Source organism: Biomphalaria glabrata, chromosome 2 (genome assembly GCF_947242115.1).
Source record: "Biomphalaria glabrata chromosome 2, xgBioGlab47.1, whole genome shotgun sequence".
NCBI classification, from domain to species: domain Eukaryota; kingdom Metazoa; phylum Mollusca; class Gastropoda; family Planorbidae; genus Biomphalaria; species Biomphalaria glabrata.
The window spans coordinates 37,250,922-37,271,840 of NC_074712.1; the positions used below are offsets into that span (position 1 = coordinate 37,250,922).

At 37.4% G+C, this 20,919-nt stretch overlaps 1 long non-coding RNA gene across 1 annotated transcript; it reads right to left on the reverse strand.

The window, feature by feature from the left end:
- Positions 1-828: 828 nt before the first annotated feature.
- On the reverse strand, positions 829-14,819 carry LOC106062193 (uncharacterized). Its single transcript, XR_008776569.1, has 4 exons — positions 14,665-14,819; positions 12,197-12,299; positions 1,408-1,496; positions 829-953 (listed from the first exon to the last, which is right to left on the reverse strand). It is a non-coding gene; the product is annotated as an uncharacterized LOC106062193 (long non-coding RNA).
- Between the last annotated feature and the right edge of the window lie 6,100 nt (positions 14,820-20,919).

The following is a 20,919-nucleotide window of genomic DNA, read 5'->3' on the forward strand; positions in this document are numbered from 1 at the left end:
ATAGCTTATTGTATATATTTTTTTACTTATTGGTGATATGGCCCGCGACACGAATGCCGAAAATTAAAGTGGCCCGCAGACCAAATAAGGTTGGGCATCACTGTTTTAACTGACTGCACTCGATAACCAACAAGAAGAATTACTATACCTCAATTAGAAATGTTTGAATTTAGCAATGCTAATGAGCTTTAGCTGCAATGGATTTGATATAATCGCTAATTCCATTACTTTGCAAATGTTTTCAAGACATGTCTTCACACATGTCTCCTTCTGAACACTACAATTATAATAATAATAATAATAATAATAATAATAATAATAATAATAATTTTAATTTGTTCGGTAAGGATACTCTTTTTTCCTTCAGAAGGAGGGAGTGGGGAAGTTGTTATAATACATATTTGATAGTTATTTGTGTAGTAATCTCGGGACTAAAGGAGTAGATAGAAGTAGACACATAATGCGACATATTTAGAGTAAAAGACTCGACGACCATTTTCCCCTGTAAATCAATATTTTAAAGGTGTACTAAAATGTCATCCAGTTCTTTAAAGAGAGTCTGAAAAACCGAGCAGCTGTACGAACTCGCATGTATGTTAAAAGTCTTGATTGGAGCATAATAATATTTTGTATATAAATAAATAATTACATATATATATCAAAGGCAAACAACTCAACTTTCATCCAAAAACAAAGATGGCATACTTCATCCATTTAGAAGGGCTCTGTATCTATGTTCGACATGAGCCAAAATAAAAGAAACATGCTAGCACAAGTATGATATTAAACTGCATTACAGACAGAAGGACACATAAGCCAACACAAAAGTTTAAAGGAGAAAAAGTTTATTTAGAAAGATAAATCAACATTTATCATTTATTAGAGAGATCTTGGCTAAAAATTGTTTTTAATAGTTTCATGTTGTCAAGATGTTTGCTGTCAAGCAAAGGTTTCTGAAAAAAATAAGAAAGAAAAAAACTTGTTAATACATGAAGGAGGGGAGGTGGTTAAGCGATTGGCTTCAGAAGTGAAAAGTCTTGAGTTCAAATCCTGGAGAAGACAGGAATTATAATTTCGGGATCTTTACGGCGCCTCTGAGTCCAACCAGCTCTAACGGGTACCTGACATTAGTTAATGAAAAGTATGAGCGGTTGATCTTTGTGTTGGTCACATGATACCCTCGTTAACAGTGGGTCATATAAACAGATGTCCTTTACAACATCTGCCCCATAGATCGCAAGGTCTGAAATGGGAATTTTACTTATTGATACATGATGACAACACTTTTCTGCAAGATGTCTTTCTACTGATGAAGTATATTTGATGATAATATGTGCACAAAGGAACTTATTGATAGTTAACACTTTTTATATAGGTCATATACTTCTAATTTGAGAAACAACTCACCTTATTTATTTTTTCGGTGCTTGATAGCGTGTGTTGTTTGGATTGAGTTGGTTGCTGTGGTTATTTAGGTCAGACGTGGTTCCAGTTCCCTGACAAGAAAATAAGAATAAACTAAACTTTATGTGAGATAGAGCTCCCCCAAGTGACCAAGGGGGTGCGGATCACTCCAGGTGACGCCCATCAAGGGAGAGATGGGGAAAAATTATTGGCCTTTGATGCTTTCAATAGGGCGTCTCCAAGTTTGTCCATCTGGCCAATGGTCTATTTATATCATTGTCATTTCAGTAGCCTCTAAAGCACGAGGTGAAATAACTGCAGATAAGCTTAAATATACATTGAGTGTGAGGAGGAGGAGGGCTTATGGGATAGAATGTCACGTGATTGAAGTTGATACCGAATAGTCTTGTAACGTTTGCAACCTTTGCGCTGATATTCTACTAGATCATAGATCAACTGTCGTCAGCTCTTTGTTGTATTTTAATCTGGGAATGCTTCCGACTTGGGTCTAATTAACCAGCCATCTCATCTAGCGCTTTGCTCCTTATTTCCGCCCCAAATGTTTGTAAAATGTTTTACATATTTCGGATGTTTCTTCAGAGTTGAAGATAGTTTACTTCCTAATCCAAACCTCCCGCAGGACAACGGGGGATGGGAGCGGGCAGGGTTTGAACCCGGGACCATCGATAAATCCAAACGACAGTCCAGCGCGCAAACTGCACGACCAGGCAGCTATCCTAATGACTTATAAAGCTCGACTTTGTCTAATCCTCTTTTCATTGGGACAGCAGGAAGTGATCGTCCCTAGCAGCTAAATACTCTTGTATTCATTATTTCACCTTGGAATTACAAAAGCGAAAGGATTGAACAGCACACTATTCTCTAAATCAGTGATTCCCAAAGTGGTCTATATAGACCTCCAGGGGTCTACGAAGACTTCCAAGGGGTCTACGAAAGTGAAAAAAATAAATTGGGGGTCTATGAGGTGTCCATGGGGGTCTACGATAATGAAGTTGATAGTTTGTGAGCGTCTTACAAGATCTCTTTACTTATAGCCAAATACAGAGACACCACAGGGTAAGCATTGATTTTACCAGCTATTGAAATATTTTTAAAAACTGTTTTACATAAACCTCCTTATTTTTCCTCAGGGTTGACCAACGAAACATTTCCCATGTTTGGGTATAGCTGCAAAGCAGCAGAGGTTTGCATTCAGTTTTCCTCCTTCTAGGTGGGTAGCAGGTCAAGGCTTATGAGTCCCTCCTGCCCGAAGCTTACTGGTTTAGGCACCAGTTACTCGCCTTCGCCCCTTCTGTTAGTGGAAACAGTTCCGCGCACCCATTATTTGAGCCACTCGTAAATATCAAGAGATACACGAGAAACCTCTTTTTACAAAAACTTTTACAATGATACTTAATACAAATTAATTAATTAATTAATATTTAATGTTTAATTGACTACTTCATAGAAAAATGAATTCTTATATGAAACATAACATCCGTAGCCACGCATGATGAACCTACAAAAAACATAATTTTCCTGTGTGTTTGGTGATTCCAGTAATACATATTAATTGTTTTTTAATTGGTTAAAACTTGAATTTTATCAATAAAAAAAGATAGTTCTCTATGGCTGAAAATGTAGCTACCTTTTCACTCTTCGACTCACTACAGTTAGGAATTATTTTTTTTTAAATTGATGTTGATGAATTTGCAAAAATGCAATATAAGTTAAGCAGGGGGTCTACCGAAAACTAGAAAACACGCCAAGGGGTCTACGAGACTAAAACGTCTGGGAACCACTGCTCTAAATGATGAAGTGTATTCATGTATGTTATGTATAATTTCTCACTTCTGTAATTATGTGAAGATTTGACCACTACCATTTTACTTATTTTACCACGTGGGTGTTTGTGTCATATGTTACTGTATGTACATATTTTCTTGTACTTTTCAACTACATTCGACTCGTGTTAACACTATTCTTCTTTCTATATTGCTTGATTTGCGATCAGCAATATTTTTTTTATCAGTGTCATTGACCATGACACCCGATCACTATGTATATATTTGAACATCATATTTTATGTCCATATCTGTTGTGATAGCCCTGCTCCTTTCTAAATACATTGACTCACACACACACATACTTTTTTTATTCCCTTCACAATGTGTTTCTCCTAAAACGAAACTCTGTTTATTTATTTTAGGTCTCTATCGTTTATGGCTAGTGGTGATATCCACGCCTAAGACAGCGTTAACTATTTCACTTTTCCATTCTCATTATTTGTTGTCTTACTTGCTGCATTATTTTTACAAAGTTTATATCAACTCATTCTGTCTGTCTGTCTGTCTGGTAAAAAGTTTGTACATGTTATTGCTCCCACACCCAATTTCGGATCAAGTCCAAATTTTGAATAATTATTTCTTGCACCTGACAAAACTAGAATCAATAAAAACAAAGATACAAAGACAGTTTGTATGGAAACACAAACTCAAATCGGCCCCCGAAATCCACCCAGGCAGGTAAAAAGGTAGGTTTCAATATTTTCAGAAAGAATATCAGAATGAAATTCTACAAAGGCAAATGACAGAAGAATGGAGAAAGAAGGTTGGCTGATCTTGTGTGGTACCCCGACGGTCCAGCAGACCAATGGATAGGTGAAAGTGAAGGTGAAGTTAGATGTGAACCTGGCCCACTGTTGTTCTATAATGATTATCTAATTGATCTAATTGTTTTGTAAAAAAGTCAATCTGTTATTCAAAGCCTCAAAACAAAAAAAAAATAAATGAAATTCTCTAGTTGGGTGTGTTACCTTTAAAAAGCGACCATTGTAACATTCACTCAGACATCACAGTCTTTCTTCCTCCCCCTTTTTTTTCTTAATCGGTCCAAACAAGTGATAGGATCATAGCGTACTGAGACAAGTGATAGGATCAGAGCGCATTGAGAAAGTGATAGGATCACAGCGTACTGAGACAAGTGATAGGATCATAGCGTACTGAGACAAGTGATAGGATCATAGTGTATTGAGACAAGTGATAGGATCATAGCGTAGTGAGACAAGTGATAGGATCATAGCGTACTGAGACAAGTGATAGGATCATAGTGTATTGAGACAAGTGATAGGATCATAGCGTACTGAGACAAGTGATAGGATCATAGTGTATTGAGACAAGTGATAGGATCACAGCGTACTGAGACAAGTGATAGGATCATAGTGTATTGAGACAAGTGATAGGATCATAGCGTAGTGAGACAAGTGATAGGATCATAGCGTAGTGAGACAAGTGATAGGATCATAGTGTATTGAGACAAGTGATAGGATCATAGCGTAGTGAGACAAGTGATAGGATCATAGCGTAGTGAGACAAGTGATAGGATCATAGTGTATTGAGACAAGTGATAGGATCATAGCGTAGTGAGACAAGTGATAGGATCATAGCGTACTGAGACAAGTGATAGAATCATAGTGTATTGAGACAAGTGATAGGATCATAGCGTAGTGAGACAAGTGATAGGATCATAGCGTAGTGAGACAAGTGATAGAATCATAGTGTATTGAGACAAGTGATAGGATCATAGTGTAGTGAGACAAGTGATAGGATCATAGCGTACTGAGACAAGTGATAGAATCATAGTGTATTGAGACAAGTGATAGGATCATAGCGTAGTGAGACAAGTGATAGGATCATAGCGTAGTGAGACAAGTGATAGAATCATAGTGTATTGAGACAAGTGATAGGATCATAGCGTAGTGAGACAAGTGATAGGATCATAGCGTAGTGAGACAAGTGATAGAATCATAGTGTATTGAGACAAGTGATAGGATCATAGCGTAGTGAGACAAGTGATAGGATCATAGCGTAGTGAGACAAGTGATAGGATCATAGCGTAGTGAGACAAGTGATAGGATCATAGCGTAGTGAGACAAGTGATAGGATCATAGCGTAGTGAGACAAGTGATAGGATCATAGCGTAGTGAGACAAGTGATAGGATCATAGTGTATTGAGACAAGTGATAGGATCATAGCGTAGTGAGACAAGTGATAGGATCATAGCGTACTGAGACAAGTGATAGGATCATAGTGTATTGAGACAAGTGATAGGATCATAGCGTACTGAGACAAGTGATAGGATCATAGTGTATTGAGACAAGTGATAGGATCACAGCGTACTGAGACAAGTGATAGGATCATAGTGTATTGAGACAAGTGATAGGATCATAGCGTAGTGAGACAAGTGATAGGATCATAGCGTAGTGAGACAAGTGATAGGATCATAGTGTATTGAGACAAGTGATAGGATCATAGCGTAGTGAGACAAGTGATAGGATCATAGCGTAGTGAGACAAGTGATAGAATCATAGTGTATTGAGACAAGTGATAGGATCATAGCATAGTGAGACAAGTGATAGGATCATAGCGTAGTGAGACAAGTGATAGAATCATAGTGTATTGAGACAAGTGATAGGATCATAGTGTAGTGAGACAAGTGATAGGATCATAGCGTACTGAGACAAGTGATAGAATCATAGTGTATTGAGACAAGTGATAGGATCATAGCGTAGTGAGACAAGTGATAGGATCATAGCGTAGTGAGACAAGTGATAGAATCATAGTGTATTGAGACAAGTGATAGGATCATAGCGTAGTGAGACAAGTGATAGGATCATAGCGTAGTGAGACAAGTGATAGGATCATAGCGTACTGAGACAAGTGATAGAATCATAGTGTATTGAGACAAGTGATAGGATCATAGCGTAGTGAGACAAGTGATAGGATCATAGCGTAGTGAGACAAGTGATAGAATCATAGTGTATTGAGACAAGTGATAGGATCATAGTGTAGTGAGACAAGTGATAGGATCATAGCGTACTGAGACAAGTGATAGAATCATAGTGTATTGAGACAAGTGATAGGATCATAGCGTAGTGAGACAAGTGATAGGATCATAGCGTAGTGAGACAAGTGATAGAATCATAGTGTATTGAGACAAGTGATAGGATCATAGCGTAGTGAGACAAGTGATAGGATCATAGCGTAGTGAGACAAGTGATAGGATCATAGCGTAGTGAGACAAGTGATAGAATCATAGTGTATTGAGACAAGTGATAGGATCATAGCGTAGTGAGACAAGTGATAGGATCATAGCGTAGTGAGACAAGTGATAGGATCATAGCGTAGTGAGACAAGTGATAGGATCATAGCGTAGTGAGACAAGTGATAGGATCATAGCGTAGTGAGACAAGTGATAGGATCATAGCGTAGTGAGACAAGTGATAGGATCATAGTGTATTGAGACAAGTGATAGGATCATAGCGTAGTGAGACAAGTGATAGGATCATAGCGTACTGAGACAAGTGATAGGATCATAGTGTATTGAGACAAGTGATAGGATCATAGCGTACTGAGACAAGTGATAGGATCATAGTGTATTGAGACAAGTGATAGGATCACAGCGTACTGAGACAAGTGATAGGATCATAGTGTATTGAGACAAGTGATAGGATCATAGCGTAGTGAGACAAGTGATAGGATCATAGCGTAGTGAGACAAGTGATAGGATCATAGTGTATTGAGACAAGTGATAGGATCATAGCGTAGTGAGACAAGTGATAGGATCATAGCGTAGTGAGACAAGTGATAGAATCATAGTGTATTGAGACAAGTGATAGGATCATAGCATAGTGAGACAAGTGATAGGATCATAGCGTAGTGAGACAAGTGATAGAATCATAGTGTATTGAGACAAGTGATAGGATCATAGTGTAGTGAGACAAGTGATAGGATCATAGCGTACTGAGACAAGTGATAGAATCATAGTGTATTGAGACAAGTGATAGGATCATAGCGTAGTGAGACAAGTGATAGGATCATAGCGTAGTGAGACAAGTGATAGAATCATAGTGTATTGAGACAAGTGATAGGATCATAGCGTAGTGAGACAAGTGATAGGATCATAGCGTAGTGAGACAAGTGATAGGATCATAGCGTAGTGAGACAAGTGATAGGATCATAGCGTAGTGAGACAAGTGATAGGATCATAGCGTAGTGAGACAAGTGATAGGATCACAGCGTAGTGAGACAAGTGATAGGATCATAGCGTAGTGAGACAAGTGATAGGATCATAGCGTAGTGAGACAAGTGATAGGATCACAGCGTAGTGAGACAAGTGATAGGATCACAGCGTACTGAGACAAGTGATAGGATCACAGCGTACTGAGACAAGTGATAGGATCACAGCGTAGTGAGACAAGTGATAGGATCACAGCGTACTGAGACAAGTGATAGGATCACAGCGTACTGAGACAAGTGATAGGATCACAGCGTACTGAGACAAGTGATAGGATCACAGCGTAGTGAGACAAGTGATAGGATCACAGCGTACTGAGACAAGTGATAGGATCACATCGTAGTGAGACAAGTGATAGGATCATAGCGTAGTGAGACAAGTGATAGGATCATAGCGTACTGAGACAAGTGATAGGATCACATCGTAGTGAGACAAGTGATAGGATAACAGCGTAGTGAGACAAGTGATAGGATCACAGCGTAGTGAGACAAGTGATAGGATCATAGCGTAGTGAGACAAGTGATAGGATCATAGCGTAGTGAGACAAGTGATAGGATCATAGCGTAGTGAGACAAGTGATAGGATCATAGCGTAGTGAGACAAGTGATAGGATCACAGCGTACTGAGACAAGTGATAGGATCACATCGTAGTGAGACAAGTGATAGGATCATAGCGTAGTGAGACAAGTGATAGGATCATAGCGTAGTGAGACAAGTGATAGGATCACAGCGTAGTGCGACAAGTGATAGGATCACAGCGTACTGAGACAAGTGATAGGATCACAGCCCATTGAGAAATAAAAAAGCACGAAGCTGCGCTAAACAAAAACAAATGTTTAAAATATTTCGTATATTTATTATTGCTGTCTAGATCGATTACAAATTTACTCAATGAACGATCGAAAGTAATTGATATAATTACACTTACTATAAACTTTTTATTTTTTTTTAATTTAAAAGAAAATTCTTGTTCATTTTGTTTAGTCTCATCTACTAGCATCGTTTCTATTTCAAACATTATGTGATTCTCTCTGCTGCAGTCTGCTTGGCTGCTCTAAGCACAAAGTAGGTTCACGGATTTTTATTATGTACAGCTTGGTTCGCGGCATGGGCGTAGCCGGGTGGAGTAGGGCTCGGGTTTCAACCAGTGGCGTAGCATCCATGGCGCGAAGGAGTTGAATGAACCCGGGCCTACGACCATTTAGGGGCCCACGCCCGATGGTTTAACAACCATGGGGCCATGGGCGGATTTACCTCTATGCAACATAAGCTCTAGCTTAGGGCCTCCAAGAAATATGTATTAGTTACGGTACATACAATATCTGGACTTATATGGGCCCCCATATCTCAAATAGCTTAAGGCCTTTTTAACTCTAAATAAGGCGCTGCATGGCGCGTAGGGGTTTCTTATCGCCTGGTCCCATGACTTATGACCGATTGTGACCTACCCTACAAGGCAATTTTGTAAAATAAATGGTTAAAATTTTTAAAAGTTTCCTTAAAATATCCTAAACGTCACAACAAACTTTACATTATTTTCAAAACATTAACCCGTGTTTTCACTTAGAGTAATTGTAAGGAACTGCTTTCATCAGGTTTATTTGTACTGTAGTGACTGCGTTGAGGGGGACATTTGGGTTCCATACTATACCATTCTTTCTTCCCCCCCCCGCTTAATTGTTAATTAATTTGTTAATTAATTAATTAATTTTTTAAGTAAGCATATTTTTTTTTCCATTTTTCTATTAACAAGATTTAGATTTAGACTTCAAATTAGACAATAAACAAGAAAAAGAAAACATCATTGAAACGTATTGGTATTATATGTACAATTGCACACTAGCGCGTCGGTGCGACACCGCTTGTGTTTACGTCGTAAATGGAGTTCCTAATAGGCGTCTTCCCTCTAAAACAGTCTCGTTTGTTATGTGTGTAACACAAATATTCTACAATCATGTCTCTGTTTGTTACTTAGGGAAACGTCAAAGGTGTTGAGCTACTTATCGTGACTCAAATGGGGGGGGGGGGGAGGGGGGAGGCTTATAACAAAATATTTTAAGATAGAGTGATAATTAGCCTACATTATCATGGAATAGTGTCTTTCACTTGAATGACTGCTTTGGCGTCTGGTATGTGCACTGGAAAGTCGTGCGGATGATCTCGGGTTTACACCCTGACACAGCACCAAGGTTGTTTCCCCACCAAATAAAAAAAAGATTGGCCTACTAATGACTTCATCAACAAGCTTGTCAAACCTACAGACACCATGAACGACTGAGAACTGTGGATAGTGTAAACAAGCTTGTCAAACCTACAGACACCATGAACGACTGAGAACTGTGGATGGTGTCAACAAGCTTGTCAAACCTACAGACACCATGAACGACTGAGAACTGTGGATAGTGTAAACAAGCTTGTCAAACCTACAGACACCATGAACGACTGAGAACTGTGGATAGTGTAAACAAGCTTGTCAAACCTACAGACACCATGAACGACTGAGAACTGTGGATGGTGTAAACAAGCTTGTCAAACCTACAGACACCATGAACGACTGAGAACTGTGGATAGTGTAAACAAGCTTGTCAAACCTACAGACACCATGAACGACTGAGAACTGTGGATGGTGTCAACAAGCTTGTCAAACCTACAGACACCATGAACGACTGAGAACTGTGGATGGTGTCAACAAGCTTGTCAAACCTACAGACACCATGAACGACTGAGAACTGTGGATAGTGTAAACAAGCTTGTCAAACCTACAGACACCATGAACGACTGAGAACTGTGGATGGTGTCAACAAGCTTGTCAAACCTACAGACACCATGAACGACTGAGAACTGTGGATAGTGTAAACAAGCTTGTCAAACCTACAGACACCATGAACGACTGAGAACTGTGGATGGTGTCAACAAGCTTGTCAAACAGACAGACACCATGAACGACTGAGAACTGTGGATAGTGTAAACAAGCTTGTCAAACAGACAGACACCATGAACGACTGAGAACTGTGGATAGTGTAAACAAGGAGCACATTGAAGAAGTTGACCATTAGTGACTGAAAGTAACCCATCGCATAGTGGACGTTAGTTTTAACTTCAGCATGCAACAACCTTTCATTTAGCGGTCATCGCGAAGAGTATCAATTAGGTGACACAAGTAACAACGAAAATGTCTTAGCAGTACATAAATTCTTAAGAAAAGAAAAACGCAAGCCTTTACCTCGACCCACAGATTCAAATTGTTGGGCAATACAATTTAAGTAAAAATAGCCTACTAAAGGAGGTCCAATCTGCGCCATTTTTCTCTCTCATGGCTGACATCGCTGAAAGAGAATTAAAAATTTAGCTTTTTTTTTCTGAACATGTTTTGTGAACTCCAAAGAAATTTCAATCAGAGAGTCATGTGTAGGTTTTCATATTGGTGAGAACCAGAAGTCTGCAGAATTGACTAAACAAATACTATTAACCAGGGCTTTTTTTTTTGTGACGGTACGCACCGGTACGGCGTTCCGGCAGCTTTTTCAATGTGGGGAAAAATTATTTCTTTTCTTGTATTTTAACGTTTATTATTAATTTATTAGTAGTTAAAAGTTAGGCAATCCATTACTGAGTACCGGCACCTATTTTTTTTTTACAAAAAAAAGCACTGCTATTAAGTACTAAAATATCACTATCTTTCTTTAAATTACTTACAAATTCCAAGGCAATGATGGTTTTTCAATATGAGCGGAGAGTACAATAACTTTCATTTATTGTTTCAATAAAAGCAGCCACCTGCGCGATATGTTCACTGTGCTCAACAGTACTTAAACATGGAACTCAATGACTGTCAGCTGTGCTCATGGACTTGCTCTGGAATGTCTTTTAGTAAATGTACCGATACACACAAACTACTGGATTTCTTTGTCACACAAAAATATTTGTAATTCTGAGGGGGAGAGGGGCCCATCAACATATTCTTGAACCCGGGCCCACGGGTACCTTGCTACGCCACTGGTTTCAACCCACCCCCTCCGGAATGAAATCCCCTGTCTGTTGTTTTGCTTTAATTTTGATTATTAGAGGGGAGATTTTAATGCTAAACCGTCACTTGTCAAAAAAAATAATTCCATGAATGTAGCTAAGTCATACCCCCCCCCCCCCCTTTACATGGTTTTTAGTTTAAACCCCCTCTCCAGTGGATTGTGACGTTAAATCCGCACTTTAAAAAAAAATTAAGAAAACTGGTCACCAAATCTCATGAGTGTAGCATTGCAAAGCAATGGACCAGAACCTCCCAATATCGACACTATCATCATGGCGTCATATAATATAAACCAACACTATGGCACCGCGGTAATAATGCAGAGGGCACAGAATCACATAGATGATTGCTGACTACTAGTCGTACCTGACAGGAAAAAGCAACACCCACCGAGAAGGCGGTGAGTTTCCACCATGTCTTGGCAACAATTCAAAATAAAATATAAAGCAGTAGTACTAAGCAGATGTAGTTGTAAAGGTCAGTGCTCTCTATGTCTTTGGACAAAAGTCCTTGGTTACCAGAGAAATGCTGCTAGGATATATTGTGGTCGATGTGCGTGTCAACGTATGTGCAGTCTATAGGTTAACAAAGTACCTGGTTACCAGATATGTGTGGGTAGGATTATAGTAGGATATATTCTTGTCTATTTATGTGTCAGCATAGGAGCCATCTCAAGGTGGATAAAATTACCTGATAACCAGTCTGGTGACCTTGGTAAGAAGAATTGTTTGGATTGCATTGGTTTGACTTGTTGTCGTTTCCAGCTTGTCCTCCGCGGCCAGACATTGTAACACTATTAGGAGAGATAAACTCAGACGTATTAGCAGACAAACTAGTAATAATAGACAAAATAGACAAACTAGTAACAATAGACAAACTAGTAACAATGGACAATCTAGTAACAATACCATGAAAAAGTAAACTCTACCAAAAATAATGGTCCTGTGATTGTTCTGGTCTCTCTCTAATCAATTAATACAAGGCGATTGAAAAAGATTGCTCTAAAACAATTGCGCTATATTTTGTTTTAAAATTGATTCCTAGCTGGACCCATCAAGGATTGTATATGACTTTAAGATTTTATTTCATGCTTTTTAAATAATCAAAGTGACCACCACCACCAGCGACACGGACAACATCAAGTCGATATAAAAATTCCTCCCAAACGTCCTTAATAATGTTTCCGTCCGCTGTGTTCATTGTAGCTGTTATTCGATCTTTCAAGTCATTGATATTTACTGACAACAGTGGGACAAAAAACTTTGTCTTTAACTTACTCCCACGGGAAAAAGTCGCATATAGTTGAGGCTATTCACAACCGAGGCACGTTTTCATTAAGTAAAAGTTGGAATCCCGAGATGCCAATGTGCTCCATCTGGTTGAAATATAAAGTCCTTTGAATCTGCTTGCAATGAAGCCAACACTCTGTTTTGGAGCATCTCGAGATAGGCTTTCCCTGTAACGGTGTCTCGAGATAGGCTTTCACTGTAACGGTGTCTCGAGATAGGCTTTCCCTGTAACGGTGTCTCAAGATAGGCTTTCACTGTAACGGTGTCTCGAGATAGGCTTTCACTGTAACGGTGTCTCGAGATAGGCTTTCCCTGTAACGGTGTCTCGAGATAGGCTTTCCCTGTAACGGTGTCTCGAGATAGGCTTTCACTGTAACGGTGTCTCGAGATAGGCTTTCACTGTAACGGTGTCTCGAGATAGGCTTTCCCTGTAACGGTGTCTCGAGATAGGCTTTCCCTGTAACGGTGTCTCGAGATAGGCTTTCACTGTAACGGTGTCTCGAGATAGGCTTTCACTGTAACGGTGTCTCGAGATAGGCTTTCACTGTAACGGTGTCTCGAGATAGGCTTTCACTGTAACGGTGTCTCGAGATAGGCTTTCCCTGTAACGGTGTCTCGAGATAGGATTTCCCTGTAACGGTGTCTCGAGATAGGCTTTCCCTGTAACGGTGTCTCGAGATAGGCTTTCACTGTAACGGTGTTTCCTTCAAAGAAAAAGGGAAAACATGTCGCAGAGAAAGACGCGAGGGAACGGGGGGTGGGGGGAGCAATAAGTCATGAATCAACCACCAGTTTCAGAAAAGATCTTAGAATATCCTCAAAGTAGAAGAACTACTCAATGCCTCAAACACAGACGCTAGCAAAGCGGCGAACATGAAATAAGGATAATGAAGGAAACGTGGAAAGGCGGTAACTTTGAGTTATTCATCAAAAGGCAATGCGCTAAATCCGATTTAGAAACAAACGTATTGATCGACTTTTTAAAAAATGAAAGCGGAACATTGGCCATCCCGCCGGGAGATTCTAAGAAAAAAGTGTGACAGATGTTTTAAAGCGTCAGGACGTCTGGTCACCTTAACTGTGCAGTATAACAGAAGGGGACAAACAAAAAAGATTGGTTGGTATTATTGAATGATGAGAATACTAGACATAGAAATAGTCAATGGCATGTTGACCATTTAACAACGATGTATGATCTCATCAGTTGCAGTGTGTACTTACAGAAATACTTACACATCTTAACTTACCTTTTGTATTGTATTTATCAATTACAATTGAAAAAGAAAACATGAACATATTTTGTTAGTTGTTAAGAACTCCCTAACTTAATACACAATCACCGATTATCTTGATATAAGTTATGAACTCTAACTACATTGAAATGTAAACCTAAACAGAATCAAAATATTCAATGAACTAAAGGTTTAATATTATTATTATCTTTTAAATTGTATAAATATATGTTTTTGATAATTTATTAAAGAACTAATTTTGTTTCTTTTTTAAATGATTAACACAAACTAACAAAGCAATAAGTAAATAAAAACATACGCATTATTTAAAATAATAGAGTTTTACTTTTGCTAAAACCAAACGAGGTATAAAATCTAAGTCTTTGACAAAATCAAAGCATGAACAAAGTTTCTAAACATTTCATTTTGAATAACAATTTCTTGAAATCTTCAGATGCCACTTTTGCCCACATTAAAAAATAATCTGGAATAATGTCCAAAAATAAATGAGATGACCTGCGATCTAAATTTACTTGCAATTATTTTGTACATAAATTGCTAGAAAACAAACCAGGAGGTACAATCATTGAATTTTTTACATGCATTGATGAAATACGTAAAAAAACAAACAACTTACAAATGTATTTTTTGCTAAGATTAAGTTAAAAACGTCAGGATGTAGTGACAATGATTGCCCTAGTGGCGCAAGGAATAGGAGGTAGCTCTTATAGTCTTGGGGATCGCTTGTCACGTGATTAGTTTTCTCATTTCGCAGAATTGTTAGCTATTTTCAATTTCAATCTAGATCTTTACTGAAACAAGGCAGGACACGTAAGAAGATGAAGATCAATGACTATTTAGAGCAGTCCCATGACATGCTTTTTACGCATCGATGGTTGTTTTTTTTTTTTTTGTTTTTGTTTTTTTTATAAGTGTGGGGTCATGACTTCTGGAAAAAGTATGAAATGAACAATTATTTATTTTCACCAAATGCGTATAGTCTAAGCAACACTTCCCTACACATGTATACCGATGTAAATACTTACTAGATCTTTACTTTCGATTAGTAGAGTTCAGGGAAAGTTTTTTTTTTAGAATGGAAAAAATAAAGTTTACATTTTGATTTCATCTCTAACAAATATTTAGGTCTCGTTAATGGAACAAATTTAGAACAAAAGTTTTTGTTTGTGTTTTTCCAGACCGGAGTTGTCTATTTGTTCAATCTTACTGTTCATCTTACTGTTGATTTGATCTCTATATAGTCTATACCTTAGTTTCTTACCTGTACTGACACATGTCTGCACATTTTCTTCTACGATCTAGACCGTGTTCTTTCAAACTGAAAGCAATAAATATTTGAAGTCAGGTTTGGATGTCAAAGTTCGTTGACTTTTGTTTTTACTACAAACTGTTTCATTTGCGAAATTAAATAAATGACATTTGCTACTTCTATATCAGTTTAAATTATATTTTATTTACCTATTTATAGAACTTTATGCTTTTTTTGTCCACTGAAAAACATTTACATTAATGTTCATTTGGGATTTTCACGGAACAATTCAAATAGTAATTATGTCGTTCTCGTTTTCTAGAATCTGGTTTTCTATAAAAAAAAAAAACTTAGGCATAGAAAAAAAAAAGAGAAAGCGCTATAAAGAAATTGGAGGGGGTGGGAATGAAAATAGGTATGTTTTTGAAATAGTTAAACTAAATAATATCAAAGACGCTTTATTCAAAAGTCACTATTGCCAATGCAATAGTACAAATCAATTTGGGCTACAAACCAACGAGTTTACAATAAAAAGTGAAAAAAGAAAATTCTCCTTTTCGGGGATTTTCATTCTAAATGTTAATCTCTCTGTTTACAATTTGACTTTCTAAGATCCAATTTATGATTTTAAAGCAATAAAATAGAGTGAAAAAGAAAAGAAGACAAAGTGATATAAAGAAATGTAATCAAATAAAAATAAAATAAAAAGCCGACAGAGAGTGAGTTTCAAATAAATAGACACAAGAAACAAAGCCTTGAATTGAAAGAACACTGTTGTCAAGTCCAGAATACACATTACTACGTGTCACAAGGGAGACTACTTAGACATTTCATTCTACACAGTAGATAAGTGCAGCTAAATAATGATATGGTTTATTTGAATACTTCCCTTTTCAATCCTTGTGGCATTCGAACACAGGATACACCATAAAGCTTGATATCTATATATATTACCCACGTATTCATATCTCCCATAGATATATATTACCCACGTATTCATATCTCCCATAGATATATATTACCCACGTATTCATATCTCCCATAGATATATATTACCCACGTATTAATATCTCCCATAGATATATATTACCCACGTATTCATATCTCCCATAGATATATATTACCCACGTATTAATATCTCCCATAGATATATATTACCCACGTATTCATATCTCCCATAGATATATATATATATATTACCCACGTATTAATATCTCCCATAGATATATATTACCCACGTATTAATATCTCCCATAGATATATATTACCCACGTATTCATATCTCCCATAGATATATATATATATATTACCCACGTATTAATATCTCCCATAGATATATATTACCCACGTATTAATATCTCCCATAGATATATATTACCCACGTATTAATATCTCCCATAGATATATATTACCCACGTATTAATATCTCCCATAGATATATATTACCCACGTATTAATATCTCCCATAGATATATATTACCCACGTATTAATATCTCCCATAGATATATATTACCCACGTATTCATATCTCCCATAGATATATATTACCCACGTATTAATATCTCCCATAGATATGTATTACCCACGTATTAATATCTCCCATAGATATATATTACCCACGTATTAATATCTCCCATAGATATATATTACCCACGTATTCATATCTCCCATAGATATATATATATATATTACCCACGTATTAATATCTCCCATAGATATATATTACCCACGTATTAATATCTCCCATAGATATATATTACCCACGTATTAATATCTCCCATAGATATATATTACCCACGTATTAATATCTCCCATAGATATATATTACCCACGTATTAATATCTCCCATAGATATATATTACCCACGTATTCATATCTCCCATAGATATATATTTTTACATGTGTTCTGTACACCAGAAACACCTTAATAGATATGTATAGCTAATTAGCTATCCACCATGGATGTAAAATTATACTCCAAACATTAAAAGTTGGGAGTCAGATGAGCATCGAGGTTTTACACTCTCACTAAACAATGTCAAGGAGGTTACATGGAATGAAACTAGTTATATAGTTCTATTATTTTTGTTACTGGCAAATTTCTGGATCGTGTTCTGATAACTAAAGAAAACATCGGTGCCGTTGAATTTTCTAAAGTCATATTATAGAATTGATTGTTCACTTTTGTTCTGTAGTATAGCCATGGTATAACTGTTACATTTATTTGTACAAAACTTCTATCAACTCACTCAACTGTCTGTTTGGCCAAAAGTTGGTATACGTTGTTTCTCCCACACCCAATCTCGGATCAAGCTGAAATTTGGACAATTATTTCTTTTACCCAGCAACACAAGAATCAATAAAAAAAAAATAATAACCAATTAGTTAATAACTATTGGTAATAAATTATTTTGTTTGGTATCTCAAACAAGGGAAAGAATTAGTACTTGAATGAAGAGGTGGTAGAAGCTGAATTAGTCCCCTTTACAGGTCGCCGTCTGAGTCTTAGTGAACACAAACCTGAAAAATAGGACGAGACTATCGAAACAATAGATACCTATACAATCTTCCATGTTCTTAGGCTCTCCACTTGCAGAGTGGTTAGCGTGTTGGCTTGAAAGGGCTTGTGCCATGTTTTCCAATTCAGGTCGTTCACCCCTTTTTTATTTTTATAAATGCTTTTTTATTGTTAGTGTAGATCTATTACGATTTTAATTACATGACTGATCCGTGTGATTGTCGAAAGAGCTGAGCCGAAGGCTCTTCGAGCTCTAGGCATATAAGCCTTCTTGAACAAACCGTTCTGTCTGGAAGAGATCCAAGTCAATGTCTATGTAAAGCATTGCTATTTCCGATATATCTGGCATCCGAGCGCATGGACTAGAATTCATGGCCGAAGGCCGAGTACACCGGGAACCTCCGCCATTTTCCTATGTTGTACCAAGCTAACCGTGCAGGACTCGCCATAACAGTCCCTTGAGGAACGGCGCATGGATTATCGACAGGGACGTGGAAGCTCTCTTTCAACTCTGCACAGTGCAATGGGAAGGCTCTCGCATTCCCTTGGACACAGGAGTTTTGTTTTGCTATTCATTTAGCCTAATTTAATTACTTCCTCAAGTAATCGTTTCCACCCGTGTGCCAGGTTGAGGCAGAATAGCGTACCCGGGCATGACTGATCCTATATAATGGATACAACTACCTAATATTGGTGGGTTTTTTTTCTTTTTTTTTTCGTGTAACTTGTAATGATGTTATAAGTGTTACTTAGTAGACAATAAATTACATTTCGTTGCAAATACTGATTATATCACCAGTTTATGTGTACACACACTATTTACTGAGTGTCATAGTATTCTTGTTGACAGTGACGTCAGTCACTAGGTTTGGTGTCACCCGGTTTAGTTAGCCATGACTACTGCGCCCATGCTGACAGCCATCGTATTTCTTTGACAGAAATGAGTAGCCTAAATCTAAGGCTTTGTTGCTAAAATTATCAAATTTTTATGATTGCATTTGGCAAAGTAGGTGTATTCTGAACTCTTTTATTGTGTGTTTTATATGTATAAATGAATATCAAGTCCAGCATTTAATTTAAGGTTAACTATTTCATTGAAAAAAAAAGGTAAACCTCTGGCTTGCTCACCACTGTCAAAAAACGTAAACTTAAACTCTATGGCCACATCACAAGGTCCTCAGTGCTCGCAAAGACCTTCCTTAATGGAACAGTACCAGGAAGAAGAAGGGGAGGAAGACAGAGAAAGTGATGGGAAGACAACATCAAAGAATGGAAGGGCCTGTCAGTGAATGAAATTCTATGCAAGGCAAAGGACAGAAAGGAATGGAGAAAGACGGTTGACAGATCTTGTGTGGTGTCTCAACGGTCCATCAGACTAAAGGATAGGTGATTGTGAAAGAAATTCCACCCTTCGTCAACCCCTAACAAAATATCTGGTAAAGGCGCTACATTCATTCTGTTTGTTACCGTGTTGTTGACCAAAAACAAAAGTAGGACACGACAGTTGTAAAAGAAAAGCGAATCTCAATGTCCCCTCCAGTTGCAATCTACAGCATTACCTCAATCAATAAAATCAATACACGCTCAGAAAACAAAGTTTGTAGGTGCTTCTGGGAAGTGCTAGAGGCACGGACAATGTCACGTGTTGTTTTTGTACTTAAAACAAATTAATGGTAGCGAATAATATTTTCTACAAACATATGGCTACTAATATAGATCGGGATCTATTGCACACACAACATTACACATAAATACTAGCATAGAACGTATATCTTCCCATCCTATTATTAAGGCCTACATATCGATCTAGGTCTTTTGTGTTTCTTAACTTATGCAACATCCCCTAATTATTCCCTTTTTTTTCTCCGGTATAATAAATTTAGTACTATATCATATCGTAATAGGACATCATTATGACACTGCAATACTAGGGTTTTAAACTACGCGTCACATAATATATACACCAGCGAATTTCCGATCAGATTTTACCTGGAAAATGACGTGTAATGTAACTGTTAAAATAAGAAAAATAACTTTCTGTTTTACGCTTTCTTGTTTTCAGTTTCACAAAAATCCAACAATTGACTTTCTGTTGCAGAAGGGGACATACAGTTACGTTGAAAGCTTCCTAGAAGTTACCGCCCTGTAGGTTCCACCGTAGAAACGCAATTCTACGTCTGGGAGGTATTTCTCTACATGAATCGGAATTGACATGTTATAAACCACACGGAAACAAAACACTTTCACCATCTTATCTCGTTTTCCCGGGCCCCTGACATTCAACAGGAACCTTGGTGCTCACAATAAATAAGTAACTCACTGTTAACAATGTAATTGTTTTATGCTATGACTATAAGTTATGATGACAAACTGATGGAGTAATGACATTGCATTTGAAACATAATTTCTTAGATCTGGACATATTTTTTTTTATCGTCGACACATTTTTTTTAACCCTAACCTTTACGTGTAGACCTACATGTCACTAACATGTATACAACTTTGTTTCCAGACAGTGGCGCACCAAGGGTGGATGGAAAGCAAGGTCAATAGTGCACGTCAGTGTTTCAAACTTTTACAAGTGGCGCCCTCCCCCCCCCCAAAAAAAAAAAACCCAACTGTTTCGCACCCCCATCCCCCTTAGACAGCTAGGGTTCTGGGAAAGTGCTGTAGCGTCCTATAATGATTAAGAGTGGGTTTTAAGAATGTCATGAAAAAAAAAAGACATAAAATTATAGTACGATTTTTTTTTAAATTCTTTCTAGATCTATAGATAATAATGTATATATATATACTTAAGACGTTCCAAATTGACGTTATAACCGGGAATTTGGTTAGGGGGAAGCAAAAAAGCAATTTTTTTTTTTTTTTTAGGACTGAAAATCTATTGTATTTACATTGCAGTCATGGATATATATTTGATAATTGAAATATTAAAACGCTATTTTTACTGTTACAGCTGAGCATCGATTACTTAGGAACGTGGCCTGTCCGGATAGTCGCTAGCCCGGATAACCAAATGAGGATTATTATAGGCCTAAACGTTCTATTTCCCCAAGACTAAAATTTCTGTGAGGGCATCGCATCGCAGTATAGAATAGAAG